Consider the following 25,363-nt stretch of genomic DNA (forward strand, 5'->3'; position numbering starts at 1 on the left):
CTGCAAGTTACTGAACAAAAACTAGTATGAGAGGTTGATACCAATTCCAGTGTCTGTTCAGGATGACCTTGACATAAATAACGAATTAAAAAAACATTTATGAAATGAAGGTGTTTGTTACCTTTGATACAGCAACAGGTGAACCAAAAGTGTGCATAAATGAATGTTAAACTGTTTAAATAAATGCATAGAGTATCTTCTGAGGTAACAAAAAGAAGCATCTGACCTGCTGTAAAGCTTATATTTATTTGTAAGTCACTCGTTTTTGTGGATAATAGTTCATTTTTGTTTGGAAAACAAGTGAGAAGCCCAAATGCAAAGCAAGGTTAAACTGAAATATTTAGACCAAAGTTTCCTGCTTGCTTTTTTAAATCTCAACTTTAAAAGGTGATTTAAATCACTTCATTGTGAATTGATTCACCATGTATCTTTCCTTTATAAAGTATATCTAGTTTTAGAAACAGGAAACAGAGTGTATCTATCTGGATTTTTGGTAGAGCCACTAATATGGTACTACTTAGAAAGTTGTTAGTTAAACAGAGAAGAGAGGAATTGGTAGAGTGCATGAAAAAACGTCTAGATGGAAGATCATGGCACGTTACAATAGGTGGGAATCATCAGGCTAAAACAAGGTGACATGTTCCTCCAGGTTCAGTCTCAGAACTGGTCTTTATTTCAAATAGTCTTTAATAATTTGCTGTTAAAAACAAGGAGGTGCTAACGTAACTTCCAAGTCAAATTAGAAGGCAGTATCGACGTTAAAGAGAATCAGAAAGCTGTACAGAAAGAGTTGACACGCCGGGAGGACTGAAGCAATGAAAATGAGATGAAACGTGATAGTGCGCGGTGCAGGGTCACACACCCAGGGACTAATAAGAATTTCTGTTGTAACCTGCATGTCTGGTAGCTGAAAATGACAGAGCAGGAGAAAGATCTGAATGTTTCTAGGTGACACAGGATGTCTGTGAGCCACCGATATGATGAAGTTATGAAAAAGACGCATGCCATGATGTGATACAGCAGGTAAAGTGTTTCCAGTAGAGATGGGAAATGTTGACGCTATTTTACAAGTCTGAGAATCAGGGTAACTTAGCCCACGCAGAGGTCTGTGCTTCAGTGACTAGACGGCTTCCGGCTCATGAACTCCTTTTAAAGCTAGTTTGGGAATCTGTCCCCTCTGCCATGCGACGTAGATGTACTCTGTTCAGTCTCGTCAGCCCAGCAAATTAAACCTTTGGAAAAGGCCCAGGATTGTGCCCACTGAAAAGCACAGGCAGGGTCGAATACCAGATAGCGTGGTGAACTATTTAAACTTACAAAATTGTCATGAGAAGAAACAATGAATGAACTTAGACTGGAAATCGGAGAAAATTCACTAGCAAGGCGCTCTGGCCTAAAGCAGCTCTCTGTTAGAAGTGGCAGAAGTTACCCTTTTGCTTCCACTCGAGTGTAGACGTGAGTCGGATGGATTTCTGAATGGGATCGCGTACCGCGATGGCCAGACAACAAAGGGCTGAAAGCCCTGTAGGACAACAGAGCACCTTTTTCCCTCGTAGAGGCCACCAGTTCTATGGCCAGCCTGAAGCCCTCAAAAACTCCTTCCTCATCTCCAACTCCCACTTGAAGTCTGATGGCAGACCCTCTCTATTCAGACTGCTCTGAAGTCCAAGCTAAGGCCTGCCATGTCTGTGCGTTTACCCAAGGTCCTGCTTTGGGTGAGATGCCCTATACGGAGCTGGAGGAACTTGGAGTTAATAAGGACTTGAGAGTCTGTTTCTTTTTTCTTTTTTCTTTTTTCTTTTTTTTTTTTTTTTTTGCTGTGCAACAGACAAACCAGTGGAAAAACAGAAATTAAAAGCCTGGAAGGCTGCAGACACTTGCATTTCCCCCTCTCCTCACTAGTTGAAGGTGAAAGAAAGTAAGTCATCTTGCTGGGCAGCTGTAGAGAAGTCTAATTGAAGCGTTATTTTGGCACTGTTCAAAGTTGCTCTTTCATTAGGCACAGCGAGCAAGGTGAGGCATGACTTCACTTCTCTATAACCCTTGGTATCCAAACTCAAGTCCAGTCATGCAGCAAGCTAAATATTTGGCAGGGGAGGGAAGAGTAGAGGAAAAAAATAACATTTTTCAAGAATATGTCCCTATTCCTAGTTTTTTAGTCTGACATTTTTTCCTTGAAATTTGTGAAATTAGTGTGTTTTATACCTCTCATGTACAATTTAAGTTACTTCTGTCCTATTTCCTATACTCAGATCCCAATCCAGAGTCCCTTGGGAAAAGTTAGCTCAAGAAAGCAAGTCTATGGATTCAGTATTCCTCAGTGGTGCCATGTGTCAGAAGGCGCAGATACTGAAAACCTAGCCCATTGCTTTCTCCAGAGGACTTGGGTGGAAGTTTTTTTCCATTCGCTTTGCTGAGGGCAAGATTAGGCCAATCTTCAATTTTAAATGGATGAGTAGCTGCAGAAAGCAGGGCTGAGGCCTGAGTCTGGAGCACTGGAGATTTCATTCTCCATTGAGTAAATGTAATTCTAGTGACTGTTGAAATCTTGGCCAAAATGCGTATAATTTTAAAATAAAATCTAGTGTTAACTGTGTATAGATATTTAACCAATTTGATTTGATTTTTATGGAAGCGATCTGTACAGGACCAGAATTGTCAGCTGGTGCCAAATTCTCAGCTGGTGTAAACTGCTCTGAGCATAGAGCTGGTATAGGGCTTCTGATTTAGAGCATCTGACATTCCAGTCTTCTAACTTGCCATCAGTTTTATTCAACATAAAGCCCCATAATAAACCATTGGCTGATTTCCTTTCCCTTCTATTTACTGTATAAAGAAAAACAATGTCATTCTTTAGTAGAATCCAGTGATCAAAAGTCTTTTTCAAAACTCAATTTAATAATCTACCTATTTTTCCTCTACCGTGGAATAGGAGTGTGGAACATCACACCTGTAGGTCAAAGTACGTTGCCCAGATACCAAATGAGACAAGGGATTAAATAGGGGTAGCTAACTGGAATTTTTGGAAATAGTTTGTAGGCCAGTGTTTGCTTAGAAAGAATTCATTATAATGTTTTTGAGGCTGGTAAATATGTGCATTAATGCTAAAACACTCTGGGATGTATTTTCAAAGTAGTATTCACTAATCCTGTTAACAAATAATGGGATTTGTGCACATACCTCCCATGAGCTGCTTTGAAAACATACCCTAAAGTGTCAGAAGTTTTCTGGACACATGTTCAAGATACGTTACATTCTTTAAAGACCAAGAATAGGGATTTCCTAATGCTCTAAATTTTGATGGTATCTTTAGTATATATTGAATTTACTGCAGGCACTACAAAAAAAAAAATTTGATATCAGACTACCTCAGAAGTATCCCTTCATGCAGAATTTTCACTATTTCAGGCTGCCTGTGTGACAATAGAAGAGGCTAGGCTTTTCTGGGAGATAAATATATTTATTATATTTATATAGGAGATTGTATACATACATGTAGAGCTTTTCAGGAGAAAGGTGATTCCAATCAGCCTTACCTCAAGACCGTATCTGTCATAGCCGACCTATAAGGAGTGTGCACACACATGCCTTGAAGATAATTTTGCAGTAAGTAGAATTTGGTTTGGGTGTTTTGTTTTTATAAGATTCACCACAGATTAGTACCTGCTCGCCCTGAGGTTGGTTCTTGGATTATGATATAATTCAATAGCTCCTGGACAATGTGGCAAATAGGGAACAGTTCGTACAACCTTCTGTTTCCACGTCTAGTTGTGTTTCCATTACTGGGTTACTATCTCTGCAAGGGCTGCTCGACAGGAGGAAGAAAATGCATGTTTTGGTGAAAACGAGCCCTGAGTGAGATTTTTCCCATTTCCTTTAACTGGAAGAGTGAACATAGCGTATCTCCTTTGCATCAAAGAATTTGTTTGCTGGAGGGAAACTGAAAAATGGCACCTGGGGTCTATGGGCACAAATAAACCTCAATTTAATATAACATCCTTTAAATATTGCATAAGCAATATTAGTAAGACCAGATGGGTCCAGAATTTTGCGTGCCCAAGGCCTGCAGTAAAGCTAAAGAAAAGCAAAACAGTTAACTGAGAAATGTCTCTGTCTAAACCCAGGAAGTAAAGAGCGCACAGAAACGTCTTCCTTTGTTCTCGTGATGGTTGTGCTGAATAATTGCTTGGCAAACTGCAGTGACACATCGGAGAAGCTCAGAGTTGTAATTTAAGTATAGGATATTTTGGGAGCTCAAAAGCTTTGCTAATGTTTATCTGCATGTAAGAAGTGCTATGTGATAAGAATGGAAGTTTGATGATCCCCTTCACCGCGTCAGTGATCTGTAGCATTTGAGGCACTTAACCCAATGCAAATGAGGAAAGCTGCTTTTGTCTAGCTGCCTTTTGGCTATTTGGTGCTGGTGGAAATAGCAAAATTGAGACAATTTAGGGAAAGGGGATGGTCTTGGAGTTACTTTAGTTTTCACTTTCTCCTTTGCTGGAGAAAGTGTTGGGTGGCCTAGGGTCACTGTCTCTTATTCAGTCTGAGCCCTTGTGCTGGGAGTTTTGCTGTTGCCTGGCTTATTAGAAGTGACTGATTGAACAGAAAGCAGTTGACCCAGGAGCTTGAGTGGATTCATCCAGACCTGCTCTTTCGTAAGTCGCCTCTAAGCTCAGTTAAAAACTTCATTTGCTTCTCCAGGTTATGCTTGCTTGAGCTAAATAGATATCAAAACAAATCTGTTTGCTTCCACTTTTTTTTTTCCTTTTTTTTTTTTTTTTAACACTGGTCTTTCATTCATCAAATGTTTACCACTGTGAAATAGCTAGCGTGTGAAAGGTGTCCATCCGTCCTGTACTGATTTAAAAACTCCAGAAGGGTCTCCTAGAAATCTTTTCTTTCTTTGGGAATGAATCTAGCTCCTTCAGTTGTTGGTATGGTTTTTTAATGTTTGTCAACTTACTCGTGGTTTTTATTGCACTGTTTCTAAGATAGTAATAACATATCCTTGAGGAAATTAATTGAATTTTATACAAATGAATCAAGGTGTTTATTTAACAAATGCCTTAGATCCAAATTTGGCAGCGTACTATTTGGTTGAACACTGACACACGTGTTTAACTTTGAGACATCCTCTCCTTGTTCACCACAGGTCTGAAGATGCTAGCATGCCCCTTTGGCTTGAATGGGATTTAAGTGCGTACCTAGGTACGTAAGAATAACCAGATACCTATTCTACTTTTCACTGGCTCCCATGTAGTGTACTGAGATTTCCCACTTACATTTCTGTCGTGATCCCTAGTGAAGACTGGAGGAGCCTTTCTGTCCTCTGCGCTCTTCTAGTCATGAAATAGTCCTTAGACGTGGAAGAGGCAACCGCGTCACAGCTCCCTGGAGCTCCGTCTTGAATCTGGTCAGACTTTTCTCTCCTCCTCCTCCTCCTCCTCCTCCCCAGCTTTTCCTGAACTTTTGTGATTTCTAACCTGAGTGTGTATGTGATCCGCAGACATGCAACTTGATCTTTTTGCTTCACCTGTGTGCTAGGTTGTGGGTTTGCGTACTTTTGTATATTAACCCTATATTAACTCTTAAATATGAAGTAATTGGGCACGCATTGGCTGTATGTTGACATAGGTCTTTTGAGCACATTTCTGTTAAACATCACTTGACATATAACAGCTCTGTTCCCTAACTGATCCAGGCCTGTTTTAATTTGGTTTCCTTATTTTTCTTTTTAGCAACTGTAACATGATGTGCAAATGTAGTACACTGAAACATGGAAGGAACTAGCCGAAAATCCTTTTACTTATGTCAAACATACAGGCAGGCCACAAGAGCCTGTGTAAATAAATGAGTGCCTATGTATTTAAAGAGATTTAAAATGACCTCTGGAGCGATCGTCTTTTGATTTCATTCCAGCCTGAAATAGTTTCACTTCTGATATCCTTTGACTTGTGTCCTTAACTCCATTTACTGCATAGGCATCTACTTCAGATCTTCTTCCAAAACTCTCCACCTTAGTCAATGCTGTCTCATGCAGAATCTTGCGCAAAGCTTTTTCACGCTCTGAGTATACAACATCCCCCGAAATTCTTTACCGTCGCTGCAGTAATATCCCGAAAGAATTCCAGAGGTTTTGCTACGCGTGACCTCTTCTGCCCCCGTCCAGCCGGGGCAATCTTAATCAAATTGCTTTCCACATTTTCCTTGCATATCATTCGCATGGCATGCAGTTTCCAAAACTGCCCACCACCTCCCCTGCCGCCTTGGGAGTTAATTTTCAGCGTTCTGGCTAATCATGTTACTACTGATCTCTTGACCTGATTTAAAGAGATACTAAAACGAAAGCTTTTCTACTCTAATTCACTAAAGACTAAGTCTGCAATGTAGAAATCTTGGTATAGGGTCATTTGTGTGACAGCATCGTTCTTGTGATGGAGTAAATAGAACTAAGACGCTCCCTTTTATGTAAAAGCTATTTCTTTTAAAATTTGGCATGAGTAAAAAAACTTTTTGGGTTTGTTACTCATGGGCATGCAAGTTTGTGGCGTTCCTTTGGTTTTTGTGGATGGTATTATCTGAAAACAACGTACTATGCTTATTTCTGGTTTGCAGAGAAGGCATTTTTAGAGCAGCTGACAGTGAGCCAAAGTCTCTGAAACCTTAAAGTTGTGGTTAACAGAGAGCCAGTTTAGGAAATTAGGTCACCATTACCTCACTATTTTTTTATTTTTTCATTTTTAATTTTAAATCCTCTAGCATATCCTGTAGTTGACACTGTTGCTGTCTTACCAATGACCCCCGAGATGGTTTGGACCCCAAACGGTCAGCAGGAAAGAGAAAGAAGTGAGGGTCTGAGTTTTCAGAGGGATGAACACACTATGCGGGACCAGTGCCAGGCGTGAAACAGCAGTGGAGGATGACTGGCTTATTTGGGAAGGAAGATCTTTGAGACTGTAGGTTGGCTTTAGGGATTGGGTGGTTTGTAGAGCTCTTGGTCGGAGTCGCTTCCCTGGGGACCATGGCTCTGCCCAGAAGTGGCCAGACCCAAAGTCGGTCGCCGGGGAAGGCGCTTGCAGGCGTTTGCCTGTCTGAGTGGGTATTTGCCTCTGCACTGTCAGCTGTTACAGCCTCCACTGCAGCAGAAATCATCCTCGTGTGGGCTGCCGGGATGAGGTGGGAGCAAAAGTAACTTGAAAACCCAGGCCTATTTATATAGATGTAAACAAATTTTGATTTTTTTTCTTCTCTTAAAAATGCTATTAGCAGCGTCTGGAAATAGCTGAAAGCTTTATTCCCATCTGTTACGCTGTGCGTGGCTCTTTTAAGGTGTGACCTTATCAAAGCTGGAATCAAAACACCAAGTAAAACTCAAGACAGGCTGGATCTAGTTGAGATTCCCTTCAGTAGACCATGGCGGTAAGGAACAATGGGTACGCTGCCCAAGCTCATTCTTTCTTTAAGGGTGGTTTTATCAGCGATTAGTGTGTAAAAATACTGTTTACCGGCTTCAGAATCCTTCCCCCTGCCTTCAAGAGCTGTATTTGCTTACTTTGCTTATAAATAAGGGAGGTTTCTACTCCAACTGTAGTATTGACTGAGCCGGTCCTGCCACATTAGAAAAACAGATCTTTTCTCGCGAGTGCCTCATCGGTGGGATCGCTTATTGAATTCCACCCGCCGAACCTTTATCGCCAGTGTTTCCTCGCGTACCAGGAGGAGTCCGATTTAAATCCTGGGTTAATCTTCCGATCCTAAGGAAGGCCAGGCCCGGGAAAATAAATCCTTTTGGAGGAAACTAGCCTAGCATTTTTCAGTGCTGGATTTCAGCTGCTTTTCAGGTGTGGTTGCACTATCCTGTGCCGCCTTTCAGGAGTCGGTGGGAATGTTGTGACTAACCCGGTCAGGATGCATGGCAGGGAGAAAAGAGACTGGAAAGGAAAAGGACAGGCCCAGCGGGCAGGCCTTGCTCTTTGGGCTTATCTCTAATTCCCTGACTCCGGTGGGGTAACGTCCTGCTCGAGCAGATAAAGGTACGGTTTGCATCACCCCTCCTTTAACCCCAGTCTCTCAGCTTGCCATCAGTTTCTAAGGGAAATGTTTTATCCCAGAGATTTGGGGGTTGGTTTGTTCGGGATTTTTTTTTTTTAAGTTACAGGATGGGAACTGTATTTTGTATATTGTTGAATTAGGTGTCAGGACCTTAACAAATAAATGAAGCATCAGTTTTGTTTTCTTTCTGTCTTTCCTTCTTTCCTTCTTTCCTTCTTTCTTTCTTTCTTTTTTTTTTTTTTTTAACTACATCACCTGTGACAGCTTCAGTTTACAGACTCCATTCTTCTTGTGGAAATTTTATTGTGTGACCGTTTCCTTGTTTAGTAATACAGTGGCTGGGGAGGAAGCAACTTTATACTTTTGATCTGATTTTCAAGCCTCAGAATAGGTCATTCGCTCTTCCAAACAATTTCTAAAGATTTTCAAATAGGGCATAACTTGGTTTAGAAAGCAGAGTAAAGTGTCAGGGCCAAAACTTTAAAGGAGCTTTTATGTGTAACCTTATTGGGATTTTTAATGGGCTAAATAGAGCATTGTAGGCAGAAGCTGTAAGCCGAGAAGCCCTCCATCTCAGCAGATCCTTGGGGATATGCCCTTGGGAGGGTTTCAGACTGCAAGAAAATGTGGAAAAACAAGAAGATTGCTCTGCAGGGATGGACATAATGTAGGGAGAGGTTGGGAAAGATAAATCCTTCTGCCCCCCTTCATTATGAGAGTAAAACGACACTTTTGGCTAGAGGCCAGTGAAACCTGGGAGATCTAGGATGGTGCAGACAGGACTTGCAACAAGTTTTGTCAGGGAATGGATTGGATGAGTGCAGATTTGCCTCAGCATTGTGGCTTTTTTTTTTTGTTCTGAATACATAGCATTAACCCCTCCTGTCCTGCTGCTCTGCAGCAGCAGAAACGAGGCAGAGACGGTCAGCCCCTTGAAAAGGAGAGGGAGGGAAAAATTGCTCTGGATTTTAATGAAACCTGGACGAACAAGTTGAGGTGGTGGGATGTTCTGCGGGGGGGGGGGGTGTAGGTCTCTCGGAGGTGCTTGTGCTTTGGCACCGACCTGTCCATACGGAGGTTAACGGCCCTCCCGACTTCCCTGCGCCACCCAAATGCGGAAGCGCAGATTCCCTTGCTCACAAAGAATACTTAAAAAAAAAAATTATATATATAGTAATTCTAATTAAAAGAAACTGGAAAGGATTCTCGGCGAGAAATGCCGTTATCTACTGCGCTGAAAAGCGGGCTTAAATTTTGGCCCAGCCTTTTGGTTTCACTTACGTTGGCCCACCAAAATACGACTGCGGGGGTGCTGTCGGGAAGACAAGGAAGATGCTTACGGCCCGCGCTCTTAAACTAAAACGCAGCGCCTCTCCCGTATCTGTGGAAACCTCTTCTATTCATTTTTCTTTAAATCTATCCGACCTTGAAACCGGACCGTGACGGTCTGTGACAGTTAAGGGAAAACGTTCGTCTTGAAAAGAGACGGCTGAGGTTTTCACAAGAACTCGGCGTCTTTCTGTTCCCCCTTTGAGCGCAGCCCCGGCGCGGGCGCAGGCACGAACGCCGCTCTGCGGAGGCGCCTGCGCTGGCTTCGCCTTAGCTCACCTCCGTAGGGAGGGCTAGCGCCGCAGCCGCAGCAGCACGGACTTGTCCGGGGATGATACCCGCAGCGGGCTTGGAGCCCATCCGAACCCTTTGCCGCTGCGGCCGTGGCGCTGGTGCCCGCGCCGGCTGCTTTGCCCTTAGTTCGTGCTTGGGAGTCCCTGTGCGTTTGCACTGCCTCGTGGTCCTCAGGGGATAGTATTTAATTTTTTTTTTTTAAATTTTTTTATGGCAGTTGCATGTAAACATGGGAGGGTAGAATTTGGCCTGTAAATAGGATCTATTTGGGAATAAGTCTTTTCCAGAGCTAGGCTCATATAATGATAGTTTTCATTTCTTCCGTTAGAAACAAGTGAGGGCCACAATCCTAAAAAGGCTTACGTGTAGGCTTTATTTTAAGATTCACCAAGTACTGAAATTAGCCCGTAACTTCAGGGCTTTTAAGTTAAGCGTGCGTCTAAGCTTTCTCAGAGCCTGTGGCCATAAGTAATCTCACGTTGGAACATTTGTACTGTACCGACCGCTGTAAGATGCGTGCGTGTATCTACGCATGATATTTTTCTGTTTCCAGACCCTAAGATTTGTTTTAAAACCCAACTTTTTTACAGGTAGGTGATAGCAAGGGGCCTCCCTTTCCAATGGAACGATGTACAGCTGGCCAGTTTAATAAAATTTCCTATTTCTAACCAGGAGACATTAGTGGTCGTGTTTTAGAGTAGGAGGTCAGAACCGCTAAAGCACCCGAGAAAGATGACTCTGAACCACCTTGTGTCATTTGAGCCTTTCAGCAACCAAAACCCCAGGGAAATGCACTTTTAAAGATTTAAGGACACAAGGCTGTGAATTCAACGTCCCTTGGATTTTTGTCCTGACAGTGCCATGTGGAATGATACTATTGATGAAGATTTTTTTCCTGAAAAACTAAATTTTTACCAAGGGGACAGGCAAAAGGTGGGGAGAGGGCGTTGAGTTTGTTAGCTGTGTGTAGTTACCAGAGACTTACGACTGAAATCCAAATTGTCCTGCGCTTGAAGGCTTCTGAGGGTAGCGGAGAGGTGAGAGCGGAGGAGTTGTTTGCAGTCAGGTTGTCGCACTCAGTGCAGCACCTTAGCTCCAGTCCTAACCAATTTAATACTTTTGCCTACTCATTTCAAATGTCATCAGAGCCTCTACCATTCTCAGGGTGCTTATTTATGTACCGCACCAAACCTTTGAATCCTTGAGATGTTTTTCCCTGTGACTTTTCCTCCTCTGTGGTATGAAGTACGTGTGTGTTATCGGCTCACCTGGAGCCGATCTGAGAGGTGGTGCGGTCTGCAGGAATGAGAACTGGGCTGGGAGGCAGGAGGTGGTGAAATCTAGCTCTGGCTCATGGGGCAGACTTAAGCAAGCGCCTTCACCTTTCCCTTTCATTTTTCTCCCCTCCGCAAGGAAAGCGGTGAGAATCTCTCCCTGGCTGCCTCCCAGGATGAGCGTGGGGCATAGTAGTTACTTAAATCCCATCCGGACCTTTGCAAACATGACATCCTACAGGACATAGACATCCTTCAGTGAATGTTAGCAGTAGTCTGGTAGGTAACAGTGGTCTGTTATCATTTGTTCTGCAGTTGATCTGCATGGTGCCAGCTGGTTCTGTGCTTTCTTCGCTCCTGGTGGTGTTTACATATGGTTCTGGAGAAGGAGCTGTAGCAAAGGTTGGCCACCTCCGTGCCTTGTGGTCCAGACCATATAACCCCGCTCTGCCCACGGGCTCCTCTGTGCTCTGCTGTACGCTCTGCTCGTTCATCACGGCAGAAGTGTGCAGGTCCACTGAACGTGGAAGACTCACCTGGGGGCATCCTGGCTCTCACTTGGTGCTCTTCTGCTGTTGTTTTACCTTATTAGCACCTTTCTTCCAGCTGGGGAGGAAAAAAAAAAAAAGAAAAAAGAAGTCTGGCAAGCAAGCACCTTAACGCCTGCCAGCGAGGACCACACCTTGGCCTTCCTGAGAGGCAGAGCAGTCAATAATTTATTGCAGGGAGAACAAATCTGTTTTTCAGTGCTGTTCAAGCAGCAACCAAAGAGCTCAGACCAGCTGGTGGTAACGTCTCTTAGAATGATCTCTAACCTGAGAGCAGCCCTTTTTAATAGGAGCTAAAGAGTCCATTTTTTTTCCCCCTTCAATAGCACAGAAAACCTGTTGCTCCCTCATAGTTTCACTGTAGGAAGGAGAGATCTGTGAAAAGCCCAAAACATAGTGCTTTCTGGGAAAGGATTTTTCATTTCTCATTTTTATTTTGCAGATCTGGTTTAGAACACAGCCAGTACAATTCTCTTGAGTATTAATTAGTTTCTATAGAAATTTCTCAAAAAATTAAGATTTTTTTGAATTTAAGATATTTTTCTTCAGTAGGCTTTTTCTGGTAAGTGTCCTAGAAAATATCCAAGCAGATCTATAATTTCTTATACAATTCTTTAGAAGTCTTCCCCCACTTTTTTTCTTTTAAGAAAACATTTCCATTTAGGTTTATAGGTCTCTTCTACAAGCTTACATCTTTCAGGGAGGGTGGGGAAGCTGTGTGAGTCAGCTTGCAGGACTTCTGCTGTAGCAGAACGTGTGGAGTTAGGAAGCACCCCAGCTTGCATTGATCTGCTGCTTCCCAGGACCCTCATATTCCCTTGTAACCTGGGACTAAGCCAGGCGACTTGCTCTGTCCAGTGTCCTGGGTGGAAGCTTGATGGGAAGAAAGACTTAGCATGGTGGACAGCCAAGTGCAGCTGTGTGCCCCAGTATTTTCAGGGCACATCACAGCACTCCTGTACTGAATCTTGAATTGATCGCATCAGTCACACGCTTAGTGATCAGGACAGTCCTCAGGAAGAGCTGTGTACTTAATGTGCTCGTCACTTATGAGGGAGTGCAACGTACTGATAGAAACCTTTGAACTACCTGCCTCTGGCACCTGCAGAGAGAGAGGGTCAGTGGTGTAGGGCAAGATAACTGCCAGCAAGCTGCGACTTTGGTGCAGGAATTGATAGGAGAAGCCTTGTGGGTAGAGAGGTCACACGAGAGGATCGTAACAACCTCTTCTGATCTTAATGTGCTTGAATCCCACTTGACTCTGGACTTTTCAAGCCATCCTACCCCCTTCGTTATGGGTAGTTTTCCTTTCACGGTTTCTTAGTGATTTAATGGTAGGATCTGTGTCGTTATACAGCTGTTTGCATGAATGCTTGTAATCTTGTTGCAAAGTTGGAGTATTTTGAGGATCTTGTATGCAAGTGTCTCTCTCCGTGTCTTTTTGCCTCTACTTTTTCCCTGAAGTGTTTCTCCCATGGAAATAGGAGAAAGAAAAAGGTCTGTTTGTTATCACTCTAGACTGGAAGAGTAGGTGCCCGGGTGTTATTAAAACGAGCATCATTGGAAGGATTTTGCTGTGTGTGAAAGAAGAGTACAGCTTGCCCTCCCTTCTTCCCAATTTGAGTTTGTATGTGTTTTTCCAAGAATCAATAGAGTATTCAGGTAAGTTGAAATGCAAGTTTTCCTTTTGGGATAAATTTATCCGTGATCTGCAAAAGGGAATTTGTTGTTAGAAATTCCAGTAGTATGAAACACTCAAACTCTCTGAAATCCAGGTAGGGCTTATAACATTATAAGAACAGCAGAACTTCAGCAACTTCTGGGAAACGTGGAAATGAAGGCATATGCAAACCATGTTCTTTAAGGATTATTGAAGGGAAAAAATGGGGAAGAAAGTAGAGCAGAGGCATGGGAGGGGGAAAAGATCTTTAAGGCTCCTGCCTGGAAGTCTGGAAGGCATAGTAATGTGATTCAACTTTGGTCGTTATCTAGTGAGGATGACTAGCTCTGGAGATGATTTAGGGCTGTCATCTTAGTAATAAATGGCTTCAGTTAAAACAGCTAGTGACAGACTTTCCAAGCCATTTTTATGGAAAGCTCTGCAGAGTTCTGCACTGAACAGAGTCCTCTCGATGTGAAGCTCCTCTTGAGGAATTTCAGCCATCTAGAAGCTAGACATGTGGTCTAAACTAGTTGCTTCATCTTGCACTGTAGGCACCCCCAGAAGTCATCTTCTCCCAGAATAGATGAGATGAATTATTTGCCCTCAGGAGGTGATTATTTATTTGGATTGACTTCACAGGGAACCCAGACAGTGCTAACTGGGACTTGGCTAACTAGCTGTGTAAAGCTAGGTGGCATAAACCTGCCCTTGCAGCAGTAAATGGTGAGGTGGTAGTTAAATTCACCATGGTGAGGGACAAAGATAGAGGGAAATGTGTGCATAAAACCATTCTGGAATTTGAGTATCCTGAAGGCATGTCTAATATTGGTAACTTTAAATAACAGTGGTTGTTTTGATGTACTGTTTGCTCATAACAGTAATGATCTTTGTAGCATCATCCAGGGTGCCTTCTGCTAGAGGAACTCATATGCACTATAATGAGGTGTTTGGTTAAATACACACACCACCAGATGATTCTGTCTGAAATTAAACTGGGGATTAAAATGACAAAGAGTTCTCCATTTGTTCAAATAACAGAGACTTCATATCTGATCTGGTTGCTGTAGTATACTATGATGAGGGGAAGAGAGGATGACACTCAGGCTGTCTGTTTGTGCAAGCTGAAGAGATGCAGTGATTTTGGAGTTGTGTGAGTGGGTGTCTGATCTACCAGGCAACTGCTGCACAAATATGATTACATTTTTTACTCCTTCTGGTATTATTGTGGTACCTAGCATCCTTACTCTAAGGATCAAAGTTCTGAGGGGTGATTATTAAATTGTGTAAGTATGAAACAGATTTTCATTTCACTTTTCTCTGCTTACTGCGCAGATATGGCAAACTAAGCTAGGCAACTACTTTAAAACCCTAACGCTTGTTATCCAACACTTCACTCGTGCTTATTACCTCCGTCATCTCCCGTTGCCCATCTCTGTTTTGATTATTTGGTCTGTAGGCTTTATAGGGCTTTCTCTGATCTTTTAGGAAGAAGGAAAGGGTCTGAAAAGGATCCGCAATACAAAGGTCAAAACGCACAGTGAAAAATACCATGTGTTTGATCGTTGTTCTTTTAAATGGAAGTAGATGCAAAGTAGAAACGCACCTTTTTCCGGACATCTTGCTAAGCTTTATCAAGCAAATCTGAAACACATACTTCAAAAATTACATGCTCTAACTCCCTTTTCTGTCATGGTATTATACATCTGCTGGGTGTTGGTCAGGGATTCCCTCGTAAAAAAAATAAATTAAGTGTGCGTGACACGTCTTGTAGAGGTTTGACTCCAGCGTTAGACCATCTCTCACCCCGGTAGCTGCAAGTCAGCTCCTCGCCATTTGTATTTCCAGTGCAGTTTCTGAAAGTTAACTATAGTTTCTGAGCCATTGATATCCGGGTACACTATACGTACGCCTAGACAACAGTGTTGCTGAGGCGCAAAGCTGACACAACCAGAGAAGCAGAAAGTTTCTACCTTCTGTAATGCTAAATTAAAGGTGCGTTTATGCGTATTGCCAAGATCTACATGCTCTTCAGGGCAGCGGCTGTTTTTATTGCATGTCTGTACGGCAACCAGCATGACAAAGGGAGAATTAGCGTTACTTTTCTTGACACTGGGTGATCCCGTACATCACGGTCAGAAGAATGCCAGGGGTCTTCCTTGCTCTTGCCTGGCCCCTCAGCACGAGGTGTGCCAGTTTGCGTCTCCGCAAGGAAGCGGCGAGACCGGCCTGACGCCCAGCAGCCTTTGGTTCCTGGTTCAGGCGCGGCAGATACCCATTTACAGCCGCGCTGATTCAGAGCGGCTTTAGGCCTAATCTAGAGCGAGGCTTCAACGCCTGCTTCGGCATCTGGAGCCAGGCACCGTAACCGCTTTGCAGACGGGGTGCTTCACTGAAGGACTGCTTCTGAATTAAGACCCAATCACCCGTGTTTAAGGCTGTCACGGGGAGGCTCCGAACAAGTAGTAGTGTAGCCTCGTGTACAGCAGGAGGGCTCCCAGGTCAATACAACAATATAGTCCCTGTATCTGCTGTAGGTTTCTGCTCTAGGTGAGGTGCAGGTGCCAGTTTTGGAATCGTTGGTTCTTGTTGGCTCATCCGTAAATTCAGAGAAGTAATTTGGTTGAAGGCAGTGGCGTGCAGGTATAGCACGCAAGACCTGCCGCTGGTGAGCCTGGGCTCGTGCCTGTTGGTCCCTTGAGTCCATGATCCAGAGAGATGTTTTGTCTCTTTAGCTCCTGGTAGTGTCCTGCTCTCCGCTGGCAGTAGCTGCTGGACTTTTTTTTTTTTTTTTTTTTTTGAGTGGAATTTCTGCTGAAAACATGGAAAGATTGAATAAATAATGAAAGGTGAGGCCAGCCTGTTATCTTTAGTGCATTCCCCACTAAATCTGCTCTACCTTCAGATATGTCATTTTGCAGACAGACCAGATCTCTTCTCTCCCCGCCTGCAGTCCCTCAAATTTTGTCCAGACTGTTACAGTTTTGAGGTTTTTTGCTGTTATTTTATTTTTAGGCTGAGATAAGTCCATATTCTCACTGGTTAAATACTCCTCCGATGCCCAGCCAAGACGAGTGTAGATCTGGCTACTGGTAATGCGTCATTTGTTGTCAACTAATTTTCAGGAAGCTCCCTCACTAGATCCACAGCTCACTAAGAGAGAGCTGGATGTTAATACTTGCACAGTAAGTAGAGAGTGTGCAGGGTTTGTGTGTGTTTTGGTTTTTTTTGTTGTCGGTATGTTTTTTTTCCTAAGAAATTGCTGCAGCCTTTGACCAGCAACGAGCAGTCTTGATAGCATCTGTTGTGCAAGGATAAGGACTGGAAACGGCAAGGACAGTTTGGGAACAACTGCATCCTTGTTTCTCTACCCTTGAGGACTAGGGGGACAAGTGCCTACATGCGTTGGATTTTGTTAGCTGGAGCCAGTTGCTGTGTTGAGTTAATGAAGGTCACGTTAGTCTATGGAACGCTGGGAAAGCAGGAGAAGCCGAAACTTAGCTGGCCCATCCCCAGGCAAACTGGTTTTAACCAGGAAAAAGTCGGAGAATGCGAAGAAACTTCTTGTACATCACCTCAGGCAGTTATGTGTTCTGTTTCCTAGTTACATTTTTTTTTTCCTGGTATCAATTCCAAAACAAACAAATGGAGAGGGGAAGGAAAAAAAAAAAAGCATTCCTTAAAATAACCCTTTAACATCTTGGGCCAAATTCTGTTGCGTTCAGGTCTGAAGATGCAGTCTGTCTCTGCTGATATCAATAGACAGCACCCCAGATCCGTGCTGGAAAGACAGTAAAACGTAACTCTGCCTCTTTATTCCTTCAGAGGTGAAGTTGGAACTGTAGGGCTGTGGCACGTGTTTGGCCCGGCACTGAGTAACAGGGTAGTCAGGTGGGCAGGGCCGGACCCTGCAGGTACAGACCTCCTGGCTTTCTGCCATTGCCCTTCTTTTCCTTACTGTGGGTAAAACGTGAAGAGCACCCAGCTGGAAGTGACCCTAGGCTCATTTGGTGTCTGTTGGCACAGCTCTGATGCAAAGGGTGGTGACAAGTCTTGTCCAAACAGTAATTGATGTCTTTGGTAGTACAGCAGAACTGTCTCCTCTTTAGTTTCTTGGGGGACCTGGCCCAGCCAATGCAACTCCCGGAGTGCTTATGTTAGCTGACTTGCCTTGTGAATGTTGCAATTTCAGGCATCCAGTATAGACTGCAAATTTTCGTTTCACTGGGGCATTTGCAGTGCCTGATTGTCATACTGCAATACTTGAATAAATTCTTTTTATTTTTTTGGCCGTGGGTGAGCACATCCACCTTCCCCTCCCACCCTGTGTTATTCTAGTCTTTCAACTAGCTTTTGGCTCAAACTTTAAGGAGTTATCACGCCCCGCTATCGAGCAGGCCATTTGATCTGCTTGACAGCAAAAGTGGGAGACGTTTCTAAACTCTCCTGCGCTGCTGCCCTCTATACCATCCAGTTGAGAGCCCCTTTATACAGCTCTTAGAGTGCTATATGAGGTTCTGAAAAGTATCATGGTTGCCTGGGTAAGTGCTTAAGGCACTAGGGCACACAGTCTCCTTTGGCATGCTCCGGCAGCCAGGGGAAACAAGGGTGAGCCAACTTGTATACATCTTAGCTTTGGCAAGGATGATCAGAGCCGTAGGTCAGCAAGAAATCAGCATTCCCTCGGCAAGGGAAAGGTCAGGAATGCAGAAAGCTCACTGCCTTTTTAAGAAGGCTGAGAGTTTGCCCTCCTCTTTTTCCAAAAAGATGGTGGTAATCCCATTTTCTGGTTTGCAAAGATGGACCGTTTGGCTGAGTGTGTCATTTAGTCTGTCCAAGGAGTGGTCATGGGTAACACTTTGAAAGGTTGGTGGCCTCTGGGTCAAGTCAGTTCCATTCAGTCCTGCCAGTTGCTCGAGTCATCAGTGACCGAGGGTATTTGGTATCCAGTGGATATCGGGGTCCTTTTCTGCACATAAGTTCTCCAGCCGGTAGATGAAAACTTGGTAGAAACAACACCCCGAGACATGGTTTCTGTTACTACCAGAGAAAATAACTGGCAGCTCTTCAGGGCTTGTGTCTTCAGACCTTCCTGAGAACATACACTGGCAACGTTCCTCTTGATGGCAGTGGGTGCACTGCAGAGCACCATGCAAATAGAGCAACGTAGGCATTTCCTCGCTAAAACCTGTGATGCTGGGCTACTGGACAGACAGTGTTCTGGTCAGTTCCGGATGCTGTGGTATTTTTTTGAGCAGGCACAACCAAACCCATACTGAGGAGAACGTAATCTCACCAGCAGAAAAGTGCATATGCGCAGCCATATACGTTGCACCTTTTTTATCCAAAAGCACAGGCACAAATGTTCTGTTGCCAGTCTTGCTGCTAGAGTGGGTGGGAAACTATTCAGAGAAGCTTTTTTCCTGCTGGAAAGCTTGGGTGTCTAGAAATCCAAACTGTCTGCAGATGTGTGCAAGTCTTGATTTAATACAGGTTAAGAAGATTTTAAAAATCCAGATGGAATTTCTGGTCAAAACAAATATACGATCAACACCCTTGCCAGCTATCGCATAATTTAGAAGATAGAAGATAGAGCAGTGCTGCAGAAAGCTTGGGTTTAATCAATCTGAGCAAGTGCTTGAACCTTCACTCTAGAGCCCAGAGAGGATAAGATTTTCTACTCTGCTGGGCCTTTCTCACATCTTTGTGATTTTTTTTTTTTTTCCCTCAATGAAAGCCTTGACATTTTCTGTGAAATGAACCCCTGCCCTTTGCAGCCAGTGCTAGTCATACCCTATGTTTAACTCCTGAGAGAAAGAATAAAATATATTAAATATTAGGTAGGAATTAATTTTCTGTGTCTATTCAAGCAGATATTATTCTAGTAGATATATCTATTACCTCTTTTTTTTCTTTCCAAACTACTACTAGTGTCATGTTTTGCCTTAGATGAAGAGCCAGAATTTGATTTTTCTTGGGTTTTTTTTAGGCACTGTCTTCTATCTGCAATACAAGAAAAACTTGCTGCAGTGACACAAATTAGTTTTCCTGCTTAGCATAGTATCCAGCCATAATTTTCTTTGAGCATGTCTAACATTGGAAATAATGAGTCATGGAATCAACAGCATGTGATATGGTCTTTGTGAAAGACAACTCTACTGGCACGGTCATGTTAAAAGACATTAACGTTGGACAGTTTTTCCCTCTCACTTAACAATTCCTCTTTTGTGCAAACATATGCAAAGTCCTACCTTTCTTTCTGTTCCTTGCAACCTGTGTTAAACTTTAGTTGTCACTAGAATTTAAGGACCAAGTTTTTCTGCATCAGTTTCATTGAACCCAGCCCTAGAGAACTTCATGAATATACGGTTTTACAGAGCTTTGTTTCTGAAGGGCTTGTGAAAGAGGCAGGCTGCTGCTGCAAGCTTGAGACAAAATACACGGAGTGCAAACTGTGCAAGCTTCTTTGCAGGCAGATATACCTCGTCTCTGATAGAGAAGGCACTTGCTTTACAAGTCCTGGGGTTACTATCAGCAGGGTATAGCACTTGCACTGAATTAGGGTTTGCTTCTGCTTCCATTGACTTGAGCACCTGAGAATCTCTCAAACAGTAATCAATTTATTGTCCTCGAATCCCTGTTCAGGTAGAGAATTACAATGTCTATTTTGTAGATGAACTGAGTTATAGAGAGACTTAGATTCCAGTTTAAATGTGTGAATAGGCACCTAAAGATGCAAATTGATGCCAAGCAGGATTTATGAAAAGTGCTTTAACTGACTTGCAGTGGAAGTTCAGGGCCCAGGTAAAAGTGAGGGGCTTTTATAATTTCAGTTTATAAATATATAAATTAGCTAGAATGCCTATAGCAGTCAGTATTGGCTTCCCTGATCTCAACAGCACGCCTGTGCGCTCGCCTGCCCTCCCTCTCTCCTTCTTTCTCTCTCTCTCTCTCTCTCTCTCTCTCTCTCTCTCTGTTTTTTTTTTTTTTAAACAACGCCTATTTTAGAAATTCCTAGCTCTAAAAAATTCAGCGCTGCTTTACTTCCTGATGCCGAAGCGTGGCCTGAGGTAGGCTTGCATCGTCGGTGCCTCCTGGGAATGGGCTTGCTGGCAAAACCACTACGTAGAATTGTCGAGAAATAAATTCGTCGAAAAAGGCGGCTTGTAAGCGGGACCAAACTGAAATTTGAGTCAAGCGCGATGAAAATGTTGGGGGAGAAAATGCTTCAGTAACACCAGAATGGCTTTTGATGTTTGAAAGTAGAAAACTTTCCCATCTTTGTTTCAAAATGATCCATTTCAGTTCAGAAAGGGCAGCAGTTGAAAGGAGGGTTACACAACTCCAAATTGCTTCCTTTTATTTTTGGTCAAGTAAATATTTTGAGTCAACTCAAATTATTTCAATAGCAAAAATGAACTGTTGTTATTTCTGTTTGATCCATATGCTTATTTATCTCTTGTTGTCTTCCGCAGTCAATGCAAACTCCCCTTTTTCCCTGTGGCTCCCAGCAGAACCGAGAGTCGGAGTTTGGAATATTCCAGCTCTGTGTGCGGGGTACGGCCGTCTAAAATGAATCTTAGCTTTCATCGTCTCAGACTCGGCCTCATGGTAGATGCTTTACTCTTCCCCAAGAGTGAGAATCCCATGTTGATAGTATCTTTAAGGAAGCCTGTGATCCCAAAGCCCCAGGCCAGAAACTTGGCAACCGAGTAGTAACAAGGAATTGCTTATATGAACAAGTCACTTTCTGCGAGGAGTGGTGAGCGTATATGCGTGAATAATGGGGGTTATGAATGTTTGGGAACGTTAAAGGAAATCAATGGATTCACTGTGCACACAAAGCAGATAAATGAAGCCTTGCATGTGATATATAAAATTATATGTCCTACCTGGGGCTATACATACTGCTCCTCCGAACCCCTCAGATGAAATTTGGCACCGAGGTAGTTGAATCTGACAAGGTGCTGGTCGTAACCTTTGCAACTGGAATTGTGCAGGTACATACACTTGATAAGAATGTGACAAGAGCAAATTGAATGTAAAGTCTGCTAGACAGCCAATAAATTTGTTTTATATCTTTATCTCTTCCTTGGTTGGCAATTATTTCAGCAGGCACTGAACTGCTTTCTGCTTGCTGTGAGCGAGGGTACCCAAATGACCTACTGTAAATTCTTGATATTTCCTGTACTTAGGAGAAGACGTAATGATCTGAGGAACTTGTATATTTAGTGTAGGTTAAGACGGATTTAAAACTAATGCATTCTGTGATTATTTTTGTAAAGACCAAGAGTGGTCATAACTAGTGGTAGGTAACTTAGTACTGCATAACTGAGCTGTGTTTGTATTGTCACTAAATGCCTATTAACTATTTTTAAATTAGTGGGGTAGAGTTATCACTCAAGTCCTTCTATGTTACTTGATGTAATTCAGTAGCCTTAATGACAGCATATCACTATGAGGTTATAGCCCACCTAGGTTATGATTTTTATAACTGTAAAGCAAGAGTTGCAGGGTTTCAGAGGCTGATTGTAGAGAGAAATGTATCGTTATTTCTTTTACTTAAATCTGCTAGGTAAGTTAAAACAGCCATGTAGGAGATATGGAATAGAAATGACGTGCAGTTAAACACTGAAAAATCCCTAGCTCTTATATGCAGGAAAGGTATTAAAATATCACTTATTGTACATTAATATTCCTTGTTTGTTATCTAAAATGTTACTACATGCAGTAGTTGGAGCAGTCTAATACCATTTCTAACTTCATGCTACAGCATTCTCGCTTGTCTGCACAGTTGACCCGATCCTGTATGTCATCAGGGAGGGGATGTTTAACTTGTGACACTACTAATCCTTTCCTTAAGGCTTTTCATTCTTCCTGCACAATGTCCTTTCATTGCTTTTGTGAGCTGGAACATGCCTGCTCAGCCCGATGATGAATTCATTTAATTACCTATGTATGTACCAAAGTCCTGTTGACTTTAACATTGAAGACCAGTGATTGCTTAAGTATCGCACTGAATCAGGACCCCCCGGCGTTTTCACGTGTGTGAGCTAACTTGGGAATCGTTGCACCTTATTCTAGTTCTCTTTTGAAAATGTACTTATTTCCACATTTTTGTGTTGCTGATGCACCGCTCTCGAGCGCAAAGAGTCGAGGTTGATCTTGGTCTATGCTGGTATCAAGCCTTCATCGAATATGATGGTGCTCAGTTGGAATCACCCCTCGTCCTGGGGGTCTCACCTGAACTACAAAAAGCTTGGGCCTTTTGTTTGTAATCCAATAGACACGTTAATATATTCCCTGTAGAGGCTCATTTGTGATCCTTTCTAATGCAGTTTGCACTCAGAATAACGTTAGCCCTCGGACAAGGGGGGAGGTTTTACTATTAGAGCAGTTCCAGTCTGGGCTTCTGATGGAGCCCTGTGGCATTGCTATCTCAGGTGGATGATGGAGGAGTGGACTTTTGCTTTCTCCATCCCTTCAAAAACCATCCATGCTGTTTCCTCAGTGCTTTGATATTCTGCCAGCTGAGGGAGGGAAGAGCCATTTATAAATATTTCTGGTAATACAGTAAGTACTTTCACATGTTTTGCTCGCTCATTTTCCGTATCCAGAAATCTATCCGACCAGAATCGGTTCACTCTCTTTTGTTAGCACAAATAGATCCTCAACAATTAAAATTGATTTAAAAAAAAAAAAAAAGGCAGCAGCAGCAAGCACAACATAATATTGACTGACTGTGTGTATATTCACACTGGCTTCCAATCCATGGATAATTACTCCTCAGAGATTGTGTGCTATGTACAGTACGGTGATGGAATTATGCACTTTAAAGAGTGCATAAGTGAGGCTCTTAGGATGCCAAATTCTTTCCTCTCTCTCTCTCTCTCTCTCTCTCTTTTTTTAAACTTTTCATTGCAGTGAGTAATCATTTTTAAATGCACGTGACCCATCCTCCAAAACAACGCAAAGCAAGCTGAACTCGGATGTTAGTCTTTCTGTTTGGCAGCAGATAGCTGAGCTGGGATTCCTGCAAGGAAGGAGTGCTTGAAAGGAACTATGGGTACAAATCTGCAGAAAAGCAGGCTTCGTTAGTTTTGCTGGTCATGGATCGACTTACTTGAACACAAGAACTAGTGATGTTGTTTTCTCCAACCTTGTCAGAGCCAGTTGAACTGTTTTGATTGTGATTTCACACACAAAAATTCAAATAATGCCTACAAATTTCAGCCTGAATTGTTTCTGGCAAAGTGATAAGCAAGTAAAAACAGGGCCTTATCGTAGGAAGTGTCAAGCAATCTTAATTATAGGCAGAGATACCAGCTCCTCCTAGAGGAAAAGAGCCAGTACATAAATAGCTTCCAGCAGATCCTTTACCCAAGGAGACAAAAGGTTGAAGGGCAGAAGTTACTGCTCGTGCCAGATTTAAGATTTCCAGTGGGGAATGTGTTGCATATGTGAAGGGTTGAGTTTGTCTGTAAGATGTGGCTTGATGTTCAGAGAACTGTGTTCTTTGATACATTGGGATATTTTTGGAGGTATTTCTAGATCCTGAAGAGAACAGCTCAAAGGTGCCGTGACCGTAGTTGAGAAAGGAGTTGCCACTACTGCACGAGGAGTGCCGTGATGTGGTCCCATCTCTGATTTCCTGCAGAGTACGTGGCTGTCTCCAAACGCAACGTTGGGAGCCCTATGCTGGAGACTGTAACGGGCCCCGAGGTCAGGCTGGGCCTTGAACCAGAGCTGGCTACAGCTCTCCTTCCTAGAGAGCATGCCAGGACGTTCCAAAACGCTCCATTTTCTAAAGGCATATTGTATTAAAACAAGGTCATTCTCTAAGTAGAAAAAAACTCAGAATTTGGGAGTGAAAGAGTGAAAATGAAAAGGCTTGCCCCTTCCCACTGTGTCCTTGCAAGGCCGGTTCTTCCCTCCAGTCTTGCTTTCTAATCCAGTCGCTTTAAATGGCTCCCTACGTTGCACCAACTCCTGCCTGCTCTGGATCCTGAGGAAGAGCTTTTCATGCTCCTAGCACTGTGGGCCTCAGGCCTGTCCCAGCTGCAAGCCAGCCGTCCTCTCTGCTGCTCTGCCTTCCTCTGGGCCCTGCTCACCTTGCAGTCCGGGAGCCTTTCCCCACCGTTGTTGCCCTGAGAGGAGCAGTCTCCCCGCGGGACCCAGAAGCTAGAGCAGCGCGAGCAAGGACCTTCCTTGAAGCTGCCCAGCCTCAGCCCCTTCGTAAAACAAAGGACACGCGTGGCTTTTACAGCTAACCGAACAAACAAATGAAACAGTCGTGCCGTCCCTCAGCACGGCTAGGTGCGTGGCTGAACGTGGGGTGGGACAAGCTCAGGAGAGAGCTCGGGGTATCTATTGAGGAGGCACTCATGATACGGAGACACTTGAGTCCGTAAATCTGCTAGGTCTCCGTCCTGCTGAAGCTTCTGGAGTAATACTGAGAGTGGAGTTCAGGGCTATTTCCAGGATTTTTCAGCTTGTTAGGTGTTGGGGTATTGGAAAACTCTGCAGTGGACTGAAACGCTTCAGTTTGGGGTTCAGTCCTACGATCTCTAGTCCTCTCTTGTTTGAGAAGTCTTGTTTGAGTATTTGCTCACTCAGGGCACTCTAGGGCGCTGTAGTGAAAACGTGGGGTGCGCTTTTTGAGTCATGGATAACAAGAAAATATTCCTCCTCTTCCTCTATTCTTGTCATTGTTTTAATTTAAACGGAAGAAACGTTCTTTTACCTGCAAGCTATGTAGGTTTTTTATGTATCTAATTATCTGTTTGACTTGCCACCTCCCTCCAGCCCCTTCCTTCCGTGATCCCACCACCCTCTTTCCTTCTCATTCCCTTGAATATGTGCGGACGATGAATAGCAAATCTTCTCTTAGAATTCTTCAGGAATATTTACTGTAGGGTTTTGCTTTTGTTTGCTTTTCTGGTGACTTAGAGACGGCATGGTGAGAAAAGAAACATGTGAGCTAAACCTGTTGGTTTGAACATTGTGTCAGAAAATATCCATAAATTGCAAGTTACTACACAGATGTATAGATTTAATGAGACTGTGTAATGCCATTTATTTATGCTAAAGAATCTGACACATACGGCACTGAAAAAAAGTTAATACTCTAAGAGTTATTTTATATTTTTCCATTGCCATCTGTCACTGCCTACATAATAATGATACAGGTGAAAGCCTAGCGT

At 43.2% G+C, this 25,363-nt stretch overlaps 1 protein-coding gene across 23 annotated transcripts in view; it reads left to right on the top strand.

Moving 5' to 3' along the window:
- IKZF2 (IKAROS family zinc finger 2) overlaps positions 1-25,363 on the top strand; it is a 121,295-nt gene that overhangs the window by 27,170 nt on the left and 68,762 nt on the right. Inside the window, exon 1 of one of the 23 annotated variants that reach the window (XM_068947907.1) lies at positions 12,998-13,162. The exons of the other annotated variants lie outside the window; for them this stretch is intronic. The gene's annotated coding sequence lies outside the window, so the exon portion shown is untranslated. Of the gene's footprint in view, positions 1-12,997; positions 13,163-25,363 lie in introns of those variants that run through there. 23 annotated transcript variants of the gene reach the window in all.

The sequence above is a fragment of the Struthio camelus genome, chromosome 6, assembly GCF_040807025.1.
Source record: "Struthio camelus isolate bStrCam1 chromosome 6, bStrCam1.hap1, whole genome shotgun sequence".
NCBI classification, from domain to species: domain Eukaryota; kingdom Metazoa; phylum Chordata; class Aves; order Struthioniformes; family Struthionidae; genus Struthio; species Struthio camelus.